This window comes from Heloderma suspectum, chromosome 3 (assembly GCF_057233095.1).
Source record: "Heloderma suspectum isolate Gila_16-S chromosome 3, 16-S_ref, whole genome shotgun sequence".
Taxonomy (NCBI): domain Eukaryota; kingdom Metazoa; phylum Chordata; class Lepidosauria; order Squamata; family Helodermatidae; genus Heloderma; species Heloderma suspectum.
The window spans coordinates 65,190,439-65,208,851 of record NC_139460.1 but is presented as its reverse complement, the minus strand read 5'-3'; the positions used below and the strand labels follow the sequence as shown (position 1 = coordinate 65,208,851).

Below are 18,413 nucleotides of genomic sequence, written 5' to 3'. Positions count from 1 at the left end.
TCATTATCTGCGATCTATTAAAAAAAATGGAACAAAGGGCATTTAGTGCAGGAGGATCACGGCAGGCTCACCGTGTCATGTAAAGAGCCCGCAAACCTCCGTGAAGGAGCAATCTCAATCGCAGGATAAAAGCTCTGTGTGATGAAGCCCTTAGAACAGAATCTAATAAAACCACTGAATGAATGTGAAGGCAACAATTGCATCATGAAAAGGAGGAAATGTAACATGGAGGAAACTGGGTGGTAGTGGGTGTCTTCTTTTGTTCCCAATCTCATGTCCTCTGGAAAACCCAGTTTAGCCTGTCTTTATTTTATTTATTTGCAGTGTGATACAAACGTTCTGCATGGAAATAAGTAATTTGATGGGTTTCAATTTATTGGTCCATTCCAAATGCTCTGGTATGTACACAGAAAAATCAAATGTATGAGATTTGAAGCTTCGTCTGTTGGGTTTTATGAATTGGAGAGGTATAATGTTGCTTTCCATTTAGGCTGGAATGCGAGGGAATAAAGTCATAACTAAACATGAGCATTCTAAGTTCTTCCTATTGATTGTGCTCTAAATCATCTGGCTATTTGGGGCATTGTACTGAAGCATGGTTGCTTCCCCCCCCCCTTCCTTCTAGGCTTGTCTTTCATCCATTTTAGTCATGGGAAGGATTTGCTGCTTTGCTAATTGCTGCTAAAAAGGAACTTTGCTGCTCTGCATATTGTTTAAAAAAAATTGCCTTAGCAATGCGTGTTATTCTGCACATGTAAAATTATTTTTGACAAATCTCAGATTCATAAAGAGCTTATCTCTAATATATAAAGTATTGCAGCTGGGATGGTTCTCTCTTCCTTTGTCATGGCTCTTTTAAAGTTGTTTCTATTGCTTTAAAAAATCTAATAATTTTGTCTCACAACATGGGTCATAAGCCCACTGAAATCCCATTGAAATCATCTTAAACAGGCTTAACTGTATGGGATTATGACCTTGACTAAGATCACAATTACCGTGAATGGACTACTAAGGAATCAGACCTACCTGCTGCAGCAGCGCCCGCCCACACACACACACCCTTCAAAAACCTGCTCCTGGGGAGCCCTACAGAATAGTGTGGGATGTGGTGTAGGAAAGTGCAGCAAGAAATGGGAATTAGAAAAAATCAGGAACCACCTCTTGCAGAAGCAAAAGTACCTTCCGCTCACCAAGAGCAGCTTTGGATCCAAGCCCCCTTACTTTTGTACAGGCTAACTGTAGAAATAAATGAAAACTTATGTACCACCTAGAAAAATTCCATTTCTATATTATCTGTTATAGTATTATTTACCTATATCTCTACCCTCTTCCTTTATTTTTCCTGAATTGTCAAACATTGCCCAAGGCAGAAGCAACATTCAGCCAATCCATCCATTCTTTTCTTTCAGCTGGCCAATGGCATGCATGTTATCACAGATGCTTTTGCTTCATTCTCAAAACATGTTGCCTGTTATTTCCATCTTTTCTGGATGACTTTGAGAATAAAGGGGTCAGGAAAGTCTCTGGTGAATCTTGGCATCTGCTTTGAACTCATCTCATTTAATCCTTAGCTCTTTTCTGGGACGTTTGCCTTCCAAAGCATTACATTCTCTTCTCTATCTTGGTTGACTTCCAGCTTTCACATCCATATGGCAGATGGAAAAAACACTAGCCCTGAAGATTTATAGTAGCAAAGGTTGATATTTAACCTTTTGATCACCGGATCTCATTTTAGGATGGTAAAATGCAGCTTCTGTCTTGACAAAATGTGACATCCTCTGAACATTCTCAGTTACTCATAAGCCCTACTCAGGATTTTATCTCACCATAAGAGTAACATTGCATGGAGAGATAGCAGGACTGTATAGTAGTTCTGCCCAGCTGTCACATCCCTTCCCAGCCTGACTCTCATTGTGTCCACATGTTTGGGAAGGTCTGAATGGTGGAAGCTTGCTGAATGCATGTAGGCTGTCTGGGTTCACGCAACACAACAACCCACACTCAAGGCTGAGTAAGGGTTGAGTGTGGGTTGTTGTTGAACCATGGGTTGTTGTGTTGTGTGAACCCAGCCACACTAATAAACCATGGTTTCTTAACCACAAGCAACCCACAGTTCACAACCCAACAACAAAGCATGGATTCTCTTTGTGGGTTGTTCATGGTTAACAAACCATGGTTTGCTATCACAGCTGGGTGCATACAACACAACAACCCAGGGTTCATCAAGAACCCATGGTTCAACAACAACCCACACTCAACCCCTACTCAAACTTGAGTGTGGGTTGTTGTATTGTGTGAACCCAACCTGTGAGATGCAGCCCTGAGCTGATCAGGGTTGCAGCTCACTGTCTGATAACAGGCCTCCAAGATGGCTTACCAAAAAATAAAATTAAGAGACAATAAACAAATGATTCAAACAAAAAATAAGGAAGGCAGTGATCAATGCCAGTGCAAGGCTGCAGTGTCTGAACATCCCCTGCTTAAACCCCTTCTCTTAAAAAGTTAAACCATGAGCAATAACTAGGTCTTAATACACATTGATATTGAACTTTGCAACAGTCCCAAACTGCTTGACTCTTCCCAGCCTGTGAAGGGGAATAGCCTACTCTTTGGCAAGATAGCAGGACTGCAGCAAGAATTTGTGGGATCTTCTGCCTAAGATGCCAACATAAATTCATTGTTCTTGGATATTATGCACTTTGACTGGGGGGGGGGGAGGCCCAGTGCCAGGGGTTGGCAAGGCCAAGCAGCTGCCAAGGGCCCCTGGGTGCAGAAGGGCCCATCTCCCTAAGAGCCTCCTCTCACTGCCACCCATCCTCTGGAGAGCCACGTCAGCAGGAGAAAGTGGCTGGCACAGCTCTTCAGAGAGCCAGCCAGATCCAAATGCCTGGCTCTGATGAGCAGAGAGGGGAGAGGCAAGCGAAGGGGAAGATGGGGGCAAGCAGGAGGGAGGCAAGAGAGGTGAGCAGGGGAAAGTGAGCTGGGAGAGGCAAGTGGAGGCGGTGAGCGGGTAGATGGGAAGGGGCAGGCAGCAGTAGTGTGAGGGGGTGGCACCATGCTCAAGGGCACCCAGAAGTGCAGCGCCAGCCCTGGGGGGAGCCACCATTTGTTGTTCCATCACAGGGGGCAAAATGCCTGGGGTCAGCCTTGTAAACCTTCCATTCCAGAAGGCTGTGCAATCACGGTGAGTGGTCGGAGCTATGTTGCTTGCCACTTTGGACAAAACACCACTGTGTGTCATGCCCATGCTGTTGCAGCATGTCATGGCAACACTGTAGGGTATGCAGCAGTAGTCCCAACAGCAAGGCATCAGGAGTGTAGCCACTGACCGTTATATTTTTCATCTTAATGGCTTTGTCTTCGAACCTTGAAATTTACTGTGCTTCTTTCAATACCGTTTCCCACTTTCCCTGATGCATTCAGTGGTCACTGTGTTCTTCCTAGTAATTAATGCGTCATCATCAGACTGTCACTATGCTACACCTCCCCCACATGTTATTCTGAGTCCTAAATGTATTCCACATTAAATAGCGGTGATCAAGGTGCCTAATGGTTGACAAGGAAAGCCACCGCCACCTTAAGCTCTCATTACATACTGCAAGCAGGTCAGGGCTTTGGTTTATGGCGTAGCGGGAATTGTTTTTAAAGTCTTCAGTGGCCTGTGAAATACATAAAATTGATTTATAAAGGAATTATCTGCTTCATCTGATAAACCCTACACTCTAGCTTACTCAATTTTTTGACCTAAGTGAGGGGGTTCAGTATAGTCCTTCCTTCTGTTTTTTGTCAGCTGCTAGCTAAGGACAGAGGAGATTTTTAAAGGTGGAAGGGGCCATAGCTCGGTGTGATGGAGCACATGCCTGGCATGCAGAAGGTCACAGGTTCAATCCCTGGCTTCTCCAGGTAAGGCAAGGAAAGAATCCTGCCTGAAACCCTGGACAGCCACTGCCAGTCAGTGTCGACAATACTGGGCTAGATGGGCCAATGGTCTGACTCAGTATAAGGCAGCTTCCTGTGTTCCTATGTTGCTATGAAGGTATCTTGCAAGGTCCAGGTCCTAATAAAAGTGGCCATCTGTTTCTGAAAAAAAATCCAATTCAACATTTCCTGGAAAATCCACATCACGGTCAGTATTCAGGACTTCATTCTGATGGGCTTGCTTGCATCCAACACTCCAATTAAATATTGAGAGAACAAGGCTTTGAACCAGGGGCATTGCTAGGTTCTTAAAAGATCCAGGGCACAGGCCCATAACACAAATTTGCATATAATATATATAATCTCTAGGCAGAACTATAATATATATGTGTGGTGTGCATGTGGTGTGCTTATGTATGTGCATAGATTACATGCATACATACATAAGAAGTGTGCACTGACCCCCCCCCCCCACTTCAACTCAGATCCCAATTCAGCATTTTGGAAAACATCCCGCTTCTGCTCAGGACAGTTTGTATTCAGTCCACTTCAGCTCAGCACCAAATCTGAGTCAAGGTTTGGAAAAATGAGTCTTTATGCTTCCTGTTGACTACCATGGGAAATTAGAAAAAAACTAACTTTTTTCTCTTGGTCAGAACTGGATTGTAATTTCAGGCATAGTAGCCCCCTAGAAGGGGATTACACCTGCCCAATGTCAGAAAAATAGGTGCAGGGTTTATATTTTTATTTTCTTTTAAAGGGAACTGCCAATAACATTTTAATTCCTTGGAAGAATTGGATAAAAATTTCAGGATTCATTGCCTCATCACTGGAGATCATGTCTGCCAAATTTCAGAATGCTAGCCACAAGGGGTTTTGTGCAAGGGTTGCCTTGACATTTTGAGGTCTCCAAAAGAGGACATACTTATCTCCCTATGTTCCTTGTGGACCATTGTTCTGAAAATTACAGACAGCCTACAGTTGTCCCTAAATAAGAAACCAGCAAAGTTTTAGAAGGATAGGTGCAGCAGTTCAGGTGGAAGGGGAGTTCTCCAATTTGGGAGAGGGAGTGATTTGCTTTCCCTTCTATTCACCCCTTCCCCAACAGTTTTTGGGTAAATTTGTATGAAAATGCACAGGTCATTAGAGGTGTCCCCCAGGCAAGTAACCTGCAAAGTTTCTGAAGAATATACATGCATGCAAATTTAGAATTACTAGAATTTATTTACATTTCACCAGTGTTCGCAGCAGGGGAACATGGGTGGGAAGGTGCTATTGCACTCATGTCCTGCTTGTGAGTTTCCTATGGGCATCTGGTTGGCTACTGTGTGAACAGAATGCTGGACTAGATGGACCTTGGTCTGATGCAGCACGGTTCTTCTTATGTTCTTAAATACAGAGTGCCTCTGAGCGTGTGCAGCATGTTTTTCTTTCACCACTGAGCACTTACATTCTCCCCCTACCAATTCTATTCCCCTCCATTCTCCATCCCTTCTCATCCTACCATCCTCCAGCAACTCTTCATAAAAACAGATGTCTTGTTTTGTGCAACTCCTCTCTACCTCCTCCTTGTTATGCACAAGCTCTCATTGTATCTTCCTCCCCATAGCTTCTTTTGTGCCAAGACCCCAAGACTTCACCAGGATTCAGCCAAAGAGTCTGTTTTCAAAACTAGAGCTAAGTGATGGAGAAACTCTGAGCACATACTAAGTGCCTTTCCCTCACCACTGAAGCTAGAGTTCATGCAAAAAAAACCCAAACCCACAAATGACAAAACATGCATAAGACTGAGCTGAAAGGGTAGTCAATTCATTAGACGGAATTGGGGAGGCACTGTATTAAGCCTGCAGTGCCATGCTCACAACTCAGGACTTATTTTAAATAAATAAATAAATAAATAAATAAATTATTTCTGAGTAAACATGTAGAACATCAAACCTCCCTGCAAAAGTAACTTGTGCTGGAATCCTATGCACGCTTTCCTGAGGGTAAGCCTCATTAAACCTAATGGGACTTCTCAGTAGGCACACATAGGATTGCATAAATTAGCAATATTTATCTCCCCTCCACTTAAAAAACAAACCCCAAACTCCTATTTTTTTCAATTAAAGCTTTCTGTTCATAGGAACAGAGGAAGCTGCCTTATACTGAGTCAGACCCTGGGTCCATCTAGCACAGAATTGTTGACACTGACTGGCAGCAGCAGCTCTCCAGAGTTTCAGGCAGGATCCTTTCGTAGCCCCACGTGGAGATGCCGGGGATTGAACCTGGGACCTTCTGCCTGCCAGCATGTGCTCTGCCACTGAGCTGCAGCCCTGATGATGGCAACTGACAAACAAAAGAGCCCCAGCTTTGTTTCTCTGTGACCACGTGAACCCACTCTTCTCAAAGGCTCGAGAGAGGAGAAGGACAGAAACCAACCCTCTTGTCTGTTTGGATAAAGTCAAATACAGTTCAGAACTTCTCTTGCCCGCCAAAGAGAAACCTCTTTAAGAATTCCCCAAGATATGCTCTGAGTGGAATAAAGAACAGAGAGAAAGAAAGAACAGGATAGGGGAGGGAAGAAGAAAAGAAGAACGGTGATTGGAAATGTGCGCAGAGGTGGGGAGCAGAGAGAATTCCCTAAGCCAAGTTGCGCCTTTCAGAGAGGTAGTACTTCAGAGGAATTTAGGAGGCTGTGGAGGGTTTGAAAGGATTGCACGTACTTAAATGAACTTTATGAGGTGAGGTGGCTGAGGGCTTTTTTTAGCTTTTTTAAAACTGTAGAACCTATTTAAAAGCCCCAGCAGTTTCTCGCTTATGATGCCACATAGTCCTAAACCTCCCTTTGGGATTATTTGAGTCCTACAGCTATTTAGGAGAAATTAAAGTGGAGGGGGAGAAAGAAGCTTGTGGAGGCTGATTGGATCCTTTGCTGTACTGAAGCTACTAAGCTTCTGCAGAAGCCAAAGGTTCCAGTCTGGGGCAGTAAAATCAGATGCTGTGTGAAATACCAGTATTTCACATGGAGCTCATTCTCCCCTTCCTTCTCCCTTTTCAAAATTTCATTGCATTACATTTATGTAAGAGCAGAAAAATAGGGGGAGAGAGGTTTTTTGCACCTCAAAAAAAACCCTACACCAGAGATTAGGGATAGTGACCTCCTAATGGTCACGTTAAACACCTTCTGATTAGGATCTCTAATCCCCTGGGTGGCTTGACAGTTTTTACTTTTTGTTTTAGACTTTGAGAAAAGGAAACTTTATGCATGGCTAGTGCAAAAGCCACTGGACCTGTCTGAACTTTGGCAGGCTCAGTCATCTCTATAGGGGCTGCTAGGTCTCCAAATTCCATGCACGTATGTGGAAGCACCAAAAAAAAAAAAAAAGCTCTTTGCTTTGACACATTTTCTTGAAAATAGCAAATTTTACCTGTGATTAGCACAAAAGTCACTGGACCTAACTGCCTGAAATTTGGCATATTCACTCAGCTGCATGGGGGCTACCAAGCCTCCAAATTTCATATATTTATCATGCAAACTCAAAACATTATGGCCATTTTTGTTTTCCAATGCAAGTCAATGGGAAAATGTTTTAAAAAATAGCAATTAGGACAGCTCAAAAGATCCTGGGCCCAGCTCAAAAAAGATCTGGGGCCTGTGCCCAGGTGAGCCCTCTCCTAACAATGCCCCTGCTTTGAACCAATAAAAAGAAATAACCAAGTTGGATGTTACTTGCTTACTTGGTCTTACCCTGAAAGGCTGACTAGAAACATTTTAAATAAATAGATTTTTAAAATTTTATTTATTTCATTTCTATACCACCCAAAGCTCTCTGGGCAGTTCACAAAAAATAGATAAAATTATTACTTTCAGTCTTGTGTGGGGGGGGAGCCTTGCAAATCATGATGGAACCTTGCAAAACTCCTCAGAGAAATTTGTAAGTACAGAATAGGGACAGGGGAAAATTTCATTCTACTATTAAGGGGAGAAACTGCACAAAACAGCATTATATTAAGGAAATCCGCTTGCAAAAAATGTGTATATTAGGCAAAATTGCATACAAAAATAGATTTCTTAGGCAAATGGGCATACAAAATTGAGTATTTTAGGGGAAATAACACAAAAAATGCACATAAATTTTCGTGTTCACTTCAGTTTATTTAAAGTTGCAAGCTGATGCAGAAACAGGATGGAACAAACTTAAGATGGGGAAAAATGAGAAACTGAGAGAAACCAAAATTGACAAATTTGTCCATCCCCAAAGAGACCAATCATTAATCACAATCCTTCTGAGACCTACAGAAACAAGCAGGACTGCTCAAGAGCAGTTGGGATGTCAACATTATCAATACAATGCAATCTGCAATGTGAAAAACTGCTCTAACATCTAATAGGATCAACAGGGTGTGATTTTTCTAGTTTATTGCAGTTAACATAGTCTATATCTTAAAATTATAACTAGCTATCTTGAACCTTGGACTAGGAAAGAAAAAAAAAATAAAGTATATTCACTGTGCAGGGTATTGCACAACATATATTTCATCTCAAACTTTTATTGAAATGAATTGTTCACCATGACTATCAAAGTAAAACTTATAGCTGTCATCTTTTGTCAAGTGACACATGTGATTTAGCAGACTCAGGAGATAAAGTCAAATTATCTGTCTCACTGTGCCTCATGATGAAAGAAATTCATTATCGGATTCAGCAGGAGAAAAATGACTGGAATAAACAAGTTGGATGGTTTCAGTGTTTCTCTTCAGCACTTCAGACCACAATCCATCTGAAATATCAGGCAGTAAATATTTCTGAAGATGATGGGCAATTTCTGGACTCGGCATGTTAGCTAATTGTAATAGCACATTTGACACCAAAGGATAGCAAAATACACGTTTCTGGAAAGGATGGTGGTTTAGTAATACAGACAACACATCTGATCTTCACATGGAATAACAAGCACATTAATTTTATCTTTTCAAACTGTGTCTTATAATGAAGTGAATCATTAACTGGACCTTGAGGGCTCAATTATTCCTCTTAATAGGCAGAGATAGGGAGGAGGAGGTGGTGTCATCCTATCACCTTGCCTGTGGTTATTTATTATGCCTTTATGTGCAGTGTTTCCAAGGACACCAGGCAAACTGTGGTAGCTGTCCCTGAACAGTTGATTCAGTCAAGATTCCCTAAAGTTGGCAAGGAATTTAAATAATTTGTATCAAGAGTGCTGCTATTGTTCAAGTTGTTTTGGTAAACACAATTGATAAATGTGTTGTATCCAGATCTAGTCATGCTTAGACCCGCTGAAATCCATGGAACCTAACTTAGTCATGACTAACTGAAGTCCCATTGATTTCAATGGGTGTATGCCAAGTATGTCTAGGTCTGGATCACCCCATTGTTACTTTCCTCAAGAATGCCCACTGACCTGGGTTCAGGAGAGAATGATGGAATTCTCTTTCCTCCCTTTCCCCCTGAACAAAACTGACTACTGTGACATTGAGAAAGAATGTGTGGATCACACATTACAGCTCAGAAGCTGTAAACCATCCTTCTAAAACACCGCAAAAGTCAAATTAAACATGGTGGGGAAGGTAGAAAGTGTATAGCAAAGGGCAGGAGGGATTTTTTAAATTCAGTCCATAGTGAGTCCATAATCCTGACTGAAGGGTTTATGAGTCATACTTATACATAATGGCAAATAGTAATAATGTATTACAGTACAGCTCTCAGAGCCTTTCTATATGAGGCTTTTATTGTGCGCTTGTGATTGCTCATTCACAGTAGTTTGTGGGTCGTTTGCATGACGTCACCCTCCTCCAGGGCCTCTCCCATGCTTTGCCACCATTACTGTGTTTTTCCTAACGAGGAAAGTCTGGCATTTAGTTCAGGAGACGCCTTGGAGGTTCACAGCATCATGTAAAGAGCCTGCAGACTTCTGTGATTGAGCCATCTCAACAGCAAGGTCAAAGCCCGGTGTGAAGGAGCTCATAGCCTACTTGCCCTGAAGGCTTCTGGACTTGCTCCTTAAAGAGACAGAATATAATGGGCATCTCTCCTTTTGGGCAGAAATGCATGGGCAAACAACCTTTGAACAAGGTTCTGGAATTTACCTTTGCAAATACATTCATTTAATACTTAAATTTAAGTGGCAGTAGAAAAGCAATGTTCGGATTTTTCAAAATGTAGTTTGTGATTGGAAAATGACATTCATTTTTTGAACTCTTACAAGAAAGCAATCAAATTTATGATGCTATCATCCTTTTACACTGGAAATTCCACATGCAGGAGTTCTTTTTTAATTACATTCTGCAGAGAGAATTTTTTAAAAGCATAGACACCATCCAGTCAATTGTTAATATTGTACCTTGACTTACCTCTTACAGATGAAGGTCAGACACTTGGAAATTTGCATAATTTGTTGCACAACAGTTGACAATTCAGAAAATCCTCTAGAGTTGCTGTGAATAAGATTGTCAATAGTTGTATAAAGTTCTACTGTGATTCAAGAAATATGCATCATGTTTAATAATATACTGAATTTATATTTTGTTTTTCAGGTCTTGGCCCCATTAAGAAGTGAATTAATTGTCTTAGGCAAGTGGATTGGCTTGAACTGAAACAGTAATTAAAACTAGTCCTTCTTTACTAAATCTGAATAATCTGCTTAAATTTTAAAGCCATTCACCCTTGTGTAGGCCTTATGTCAAGTCTCATAAAAGTGTCAAAAGTTATTATGCAAGAGAAAGATGCTTTTGTGACAGTCAGTTATTTTCATATCAGGAATAATAATTCGGTGGCAAAGTGCTGTAGGAAGAAATGCTGTATTTAGCAATCAATGTGTCTGAAACTGGAGAACTAGCATATCCAAGAGTGATATTTTGTCAAGATTTCTCTAAAGATAACATGCAGGCTCTCCCTTCAGTCTGTATTAAAGAATTATTTTTAGCACTCTTGTACTTCCTTGAATGTTTTAAGAAAACTTTGTATGGAACAATGTCATGTAAACAAAACGGCTTGACAGAATGTGTCTGAATGACCAGTTGTTGGGGAAGAACAGTGGCAGGAGAGAGCTTTGGGCCTCATGTCTTGCTTGTGGGTTTCCAATAGGCATTTGGTTGGCCACTGTGGGAATCAGGATGCTAGCCTGAATAGGTCCTTGGTCCAATCTAGCTGGGCTCTTCTTACATCCTTATGAAATGGTGTATAATGCCCCCCTCCACCCCCAATTCTAGAAAGAAGAGAAAAAGACTGGCCTTAGTTCTGACTGCGCAAAGCATAAAATGATGCTCAAAAGAACGTTGTTGTTGTTGTTGTTGTTTGGTCGTTAAGTCGTCTCTGACTCTTCGTGACCCCATGGACCATAGCACGCCAGGCCTTCCTGTCCTCTGCTCTCTCCCGGAGTGTGCTCAAATTCATATTCATTGCATCGGTGATGCTATCTAGCCATCTCATCCTCTGCCGTCCCCTTCTCCTTTTGCCTTCAGTCTTTCCCAGCATCAGGGTCTTTTCCAGGGAGTTTTCTCTTCGCATTTGGTGGCCAAAATATTTGAGCTTCAGCTTCAGTGTCTGTCCTTCCAATGAGCAGTCAGGGTTGATTTCCTTTAGGATTGACTGATTTGACCTCCTTGCAGTCCAGGGGACTCGTAAGAGTCTTCTCCAGCACCACAGTTCGAAAGCATCAATTCTTCGGCGCTCAGCCTTCCTTATGGTCCAGCTCTCACAGCCCTACATTGCTACTGGGAAAACTATAGCTTTGATTATACGAATCTTTTTCGGCAAGGTGATGTCTCTGCTTCTTACTATGCTGTCTAGGTTTGCCATAGCTTTCCTCCAAAGGAGCAAGTGTCTTTTAATTTCATGGCTACAGTCACCGTCTGCGGTGATCTTGGAGCCCAAGAAAATAAAATCTGTCACTGCTTCCATTTCTTCCCCTTCTATATGCCAGGAAGTGATGGGGCCAGATGCCATGATCTTAGTTTTTTTAATGTTGAATTTCAAACCAGCTTTTGCACTCTCCACTTCCACCCTGAACAAGAGGCTCTTTAGATCCTCTTCGCTTTCTGCCATTAGGGTGGTATCGTCTGCGTATCTGAGGTTGTTGATAATTCTCCTGGCAATCTTAATTCCGACCTGTGATTCATCCAACCCGGCGTTCCTCATGATGTACTCTGCATATAAATTAAATAAGCAGGGCGACAATATACAGCCTTGTCGTACTCCTTTCCCAATTTTGAACCAATCAGCTGTTCCATGTCCGGTTCTTACTGTTGCTTCTTGTCCCTTGTACAGGTTTCTCAGGAGACAGGTAAGGTGGTCTGGTTCTCCCATCTCTTTCAGAATTTGCCACAGTTTGTTGTGATCCACACAATCAAAGGCTTTAGCGTAGTCAATGAAGCAGAAATAAATGTTTTTCTGGAATTCTCTTGCTTTCTCCATGATCCAGCAAATGTTGGCGATTTGATCTCTAGTTCCTCTGCCTTTTCGAAACACAGCTTGTATTTCTAGTAGTTCTCGGTTCACATGGTACTGAAGCCTAGCTTGTAGGATTTTGAGCATAACCTCGCTGGCATGTGAAATGAGTGCAATTGTACAGTAGTTTGAACACTCTTTGGCATTGCCCTTCTTTGGAATTGGAATATAAACTGACCTTTTCCATTCTTGTGGCCACTGTTGAGTGTTCCAAATTTGTTGGCATATTGAGTGCAGCACTTTAACAGCATCATCTTTTAGGATTTTAAATAGCTCAGCTGGAATACTGTCATCTCCGCTAGCTTTGTTGTTACTAATGCTTCCTAAGGCCCACTTGACTTCACACTCTGGGATGTCTGGCTCAAGTTCAGTGACCGCACTATCATGGCTATCAGGAACATTAAGATCTTTCCTGTATAGTTCTTCTGTGTATTCTTGCCACCTCTTCTTAATCTCATTTGCTTCTGTTAGGTCCCTGCCTTCTTGGTCCTTTATCATGCCCGTCTTTGCACAAAACGTTCCCTTGATATCTCCGATTTTCTTAAAAGTTCTCTAGTCTTTCCCATTCTGTTGTTTTCCTCGATTTCTTTGCATTGTTCAGTTAAGAAGGCCTTACTATTCTCTGGAACTCTGCATTCAGTTGGATATATCTTCCCCTTTCTCCCTTGCTTTTTACTTCCCTTGTTTCCTCAGCTACTTGTAAAGCCTCCTCAGACAGCCACTTGGCTTTCTTGCATTTCTTTTTCTTTGGGATGGATTGAGTTGCTGCCTCCTGAACAATGTTACGGACCTCCATCCATAGTTCCTCAGGCACTCTGTCTATCAGGTCTGATCCCTGAAATCTATTCCTCACCTCCACTGTATATTCATAAGGGATATGATTTAGGTCATACCTGAATGGTTTAGTGGTTTTCCCTACGTTCTGCAATTTAAGCCAAAATTTTGCAAGAAGTAGCTCATGATCTGAGCCACAGTCAGCGCCAGGTCTTGTTTTTACTGACTGTATAGAGCTTCTCCATCTTTGGCTGCAAAGGACATAATCAAGCTGATTTCGATATATTGACCATCTGGTGATGTGTGTGTGTAGAGTCGCCTCTTGTGCTGTTGGAAAAGAGTGTTTGCTATGATCAGCGTGTTCTCTTGGCAAAACTCTATTAGCCTTTGGCCTGCTTCATTCTGTACACCAAGGCCATGCTTGCCTGTTATCCCGGTGATTTCTTGACTTCCTACTTTAGCATTCCAATCCCTTATGATGAAGTGTCCTTTCGGCTTTGGCCCAGCCACTTCACTCTTTCTGGCACTACTTGGACATTCCCTCTGCTCTTCCCCAGTAGTATATTGGACACCTTCTGACCTGAGGGGCTCATCTTCCGGCGTCATCTCTTTTAGCCTTGTGATACGTTCCATGGGGTTTTCTTGGCAAGAATACTGGAGAGGGTTGCCATTTCCTTCTCCAGTGGACCACATTTTGTCAGAATTCTCCGCCATGACCTGTCCGTCTTGGGTGGCCCTGCACAGCATAGCTTATGGTTTCACTGAATTACGCAAGCCCCTTCGCCACAACAAGGCAGTGATCTTTGAAGGGGGCTCAGAAGAATATTTTGGTTTAAAAACGTGGGCCACAATCCTGAACACTGCATGCTGAAGAGCCTGTGAAAGAAAAAAACCTAGACAGCCAGTGTGGTATAGTGGCTAGAATGTTGGGCTAGGACTCAGGAGATCTGGGTTCTAGCCCCCACTTGGCCAGGAAGTTCACTGGGTAACTTTGAGCCAGTCACTGACTCTCAGCCTAAACTACCTCACAGGGTTGTTTTGAGGATAAAATGGAGAGGAGGAGGACCATGTGAGCTGCCTTAGGCTCCTTGCAAATGGAAAAAAGTGATGGCAAATAATGGCAAAAATAATGTCTCTGCTGACTCATCTAAGATGTGTACTAGTTTAGGAATAAACTAGACTGACAATCTTTCCTTCCTCCCAGCTTAAGCAGGAAGGAATAATAATAATAATAATAATAATAATAATAATAATAAGATGATGATGATAATAATAATAATAATAGGCTGACCCATCTGGGCTAGCATCTCGAACCTAATTGTAATTCTGAAAGTGATATCTAAGGAGGGGAAGAGGTCAAGGGATTAACTTTGGGAAACAATGGTCATGCCAGAGGGGTGATGGCTTTGTATCATGTACACCGTTCCGCTTTGAATGACAGGCTTGGCTTTTAAGATGGCAGATCTCTCATGTCCTGTCTCAAGCAGGAATGAAGCCTTCTTTTCCATGTCAAAAGTAGCAGAATATTGGGTTGTCTGGTAACACATTGGCATCTGACACTTGCATATTCAAAACATAGGTAGCTGCTGCTTTTGGATTCTTGTCCTTCTCCTTCTTGGTGTGTATTCCCTTAGATTGCATCCTGATAATCACTCCCATTCCTTCCCTGTCCTACTATGCCCTCATAACAACCCTGTGAAATAGAGTAGGTTGAGTGGTATTGCCTTTTCCAAAGCTGTCCTGTAAGTCTGAATTTGCATCTCCTCTCCTATGTCTAAACCCAGTCAGGTTCCCCCCCTCCACTGTACCTCACTGGCCCCAAAGGAATAGGCACTTTCTCTCCCCAATTCCCACCTCTTCACAGCTGCATGTATCCAGGTAATAATCCCAGAATCCTCTTACACAGAGACAGGGCCATTAGGCAGAAAGAGATGACCGCTACAGGTGGCAATTGTTGAGGGGCAGCAGTAGCAGCTTCCTGGCTGATTGGAGGAGAGAGCAGTGTATGAGGCACAACCTGTCTTGGGACCCCTAAACTAGCCTTTGGTGGAGAACACTATCCCATTGCCAGAGTTGAAGTGAGAGTAAAATGCCAGCTCAGTCAGCTTCTGCACATGGAATATGGCAGGGGCGCCATATTGTCCTTCACCTCAAGCAGCAAAATGTCTTTGGCCAGCCCTGCTCAAAGAAGCATGCCCTGTTGTTTGTTCATTTTAGCCTTTTTCAGTTGTTCAATCTGAGATAAAACAAACATTCTTAGGGGTGCTCTTTGCAGCCTTTCTAATGAACACACCTAGGAACTCCCACTGCAATGCAACTCTCCCGCTACAATATACATTGGTTTTACCCCAGACAGAACAACAGAAAATAATTTTAGTGATATACTCTCTCTTTCCTATAATATTGTATTATGTATACCTTCAGGAAGTAATTGGGCTCAAAAGAAAAATCTTCATTGGTTACTGAATCAGGCTTTGGAAGAACCAGCTAAAATTATGCTTTTGTCAAACAATCTCTATACACAGATGGTGGAACAGCAGAACAGGTAACACCTCCACACATACATATGCAGCATTTACCTTTCTACAGATACAGTAGCCCTATTCAAGCATTCTGAAGTTCAGTAGGGCAAAGGACTAAGGAGAAGGAGCAATCCAGCCCTGCCCCACTCCCTCATAGCATTTGTTGCCCTCACCTCATGGAGGGCGACTGCCTGAAAAGGAGAGCCTCCTCTATCTGTGGAAGCTCTTCACGCAAGCCATAACGTTGGAAAATCTGTGCTGTGGCTCATAGGGAGAACCTCCATGGATACATGAGGCTCTCCTCTTCAGGCAGTCAGCCTCCACAAGTTGAGGGCAACAAAAGCAACGAGGGAGAGCAGGAGTGCTGGAGCACACCTTTTCATGCATTTGCCCTATTCAGCTTCATAACACCTGAATAGGGCTTATGTAAGTCCGCTAGCCTGGTATGACGTTTGCAGGATATCTTTTGCAAGTCATATATATGTGGGTCTTAGTATACTGAATGAATTATCCAGTCCCCCAGAAGGCATGTGGCACTTTCATACATAAATCTTACATAAATCCCTCCAGCCCCATTCCAACAATATTTACATACTTAGTAGACATACAGTTGACATGGGCAAATAAGTTGTCTTTGTACACAAATCTGCTTGATCCTTTTCTTTATCCTAAATCCTAGTACCCAATCCTAACTTATCTGGAATGGATAGAATAATTTCAGACATAGATACACTGCAATAAGAAAATTTGGAGACTGAAGAAATACATTTAGAAGAGTGAACAAATATGTGCTGAAATGTTCTTTTAACTTAAATAGGGAAAGCTGTTCTTGCTGATCAATGGTTTGTATGTATTGATAAAATTATATTTTAAATGCTGTTAAGAAGAAAGCATAATATATCCTATAAAAAGAATAAGCCAAAAGAAATATATTGGGCCATTCTAAAACAAAATTTGTTGTTCGTTGTTCAGTCGTTCAGTCGTGTCCGACTCTTCGTGACCCCATGGACCATAGCACGCCAGGCCTTCCTGTCCTGCGCACTCTCCCGGAGTGTGCTCAGGTTCATATTCAAAACAAAATTAGAGATAAGCAAAAGGTACAGAACTATTATGAAAAATGCATCGTTATATGTAATTGCTTTCAATACTTTTGTTCTATTACTTTAGAAGATTGCTGTGATGAGTGCTTCATAATGCACAAACAAGAAAAGGTGGAAGGGATTGACTTGAGACATTAATTTTTGGCATTGTCTCAAAACTACAAGTACAAACATGAAGACTTCAGTGTTTTACACCATACAGAATTATAATCTGCAGGCAAACACCTGCACACTGTCATTTACTTCTGATTCAGTGAAACACTGACTGAGAGCAGCTTTATTTCAGTAAAACTATCCTGGAAAGAAAACAGCTCAAATAAAATGTCTTTCATCTGAGGCTTTGAAAATGCAGTTGGCTCATTCTGAAGTGGAAAAATACAGGGATTCATAGAGACTGCATTTTATAAATGTCATTTGCTATATTACTGTTAAGAAGCAAAGGAGTCCAATTTTCTGCCACTTGAATGTCTTGAACTGCCTTATTTTTTAAAGTTCAGACAGAAATACGCTTCTTCTAGCACATTTGTAAAACACTAAAAAATAAAAAAAAAAAAGCTGAGGAGATCTTAGACCTAGATTTACCGTGCACACACAATCTTGAACGCTAATTCTCTTCTTTTGAGCACTAAAGGAATGTTGTCCTTATGGAACAGCTTGTACATGTACCACAGCTCCCTATAAGATTCTGCTGCACACAGAACACAAGAGCAAATCCATTGCTGTCTATTCTATGCATACACTGAATCTCACTATGTACAGACAATAATGGAATCCATACAGGTTGGCAGGGTGTTCCTGTTAATCCATTTTAACTTGCATTTTTGTACACTGGTAGACTTCTTCATTAATTTGCAAGCAGCTAAGACCAATCTACCTTATAGGGGTGTTGTGAGGATACAGTGTGGGGGAGGGAAGAATCATCAATACCGTCTCGAGTTCCTTGGAGGAAAGGTGGGATACAAATGTAATAAAATTAGTTTTAAAATAAAAAACTGTATTTGCTTACACACACGTCATTCAACATTGCTTACTAGAAACATTCCTATAGGCCAAGGATGGGCTACTTGTGGCTCTGAGGCCCTTCTCTGTGTGACTCCTGTGAAAGAAGCTCAGGGAATGGGCCTTCTCTGTGTCACCCTGCATTTATTGAACACATTCTCCAAGAAAGTTCCCCTGACACCAACACTATCATCTCTTTGGCACCAGGTCATAGAATCATAGAATAGTAGGGTTGGAAGGGGCCTATAAGGCTATCAAGTCCAATCCCCTGCTCAATGCAGGAATCTAAGGGGAAGACTTACTTATTTTTCCAGGCATTAGGACATTACCTAGGGCCCAGTTGTTGTGGGCTTTTGAGGTGTTCTGGGCTGTGAGAGGGAGTCAGGGGAGATTTTCTGTATTGTGGATGAAGACTTTTTATATTGTATTGTTTTTTAGATTATGCTTCTATGGTGTTTATTTTTATTTGTATTACTATGCAGATTATGATTTATATTGATTTGGCGGGGTCTGTTATGTTATTTCTGGATGTGTGTGTGTGTGTGTGTGTGTGACTAAGAGGCTGTGGGAAGCTACACATAAATTTAAATAACAACAACAACTTGTAGCCCTCCAGATGTTTTGGTCTACAACAAGGTTGGGCAGAAGATA

At 41.9% G+C, this 18,413-nt stretch overlaps 1 protein-coding gene across 1 annotated transcript in view; it reads left to right on the top strand.

Moving 5' to 3' along the window:
• The window catches only part of HTR1F (5-hydroxytryptamine receptor 1F), a 159,991-nt gene that overhangs the window by 126,874 nt on the left and 14,704 nt on the right, over positions 1 to 18,413 (top strand). The window lies entirely within an intron of this gene.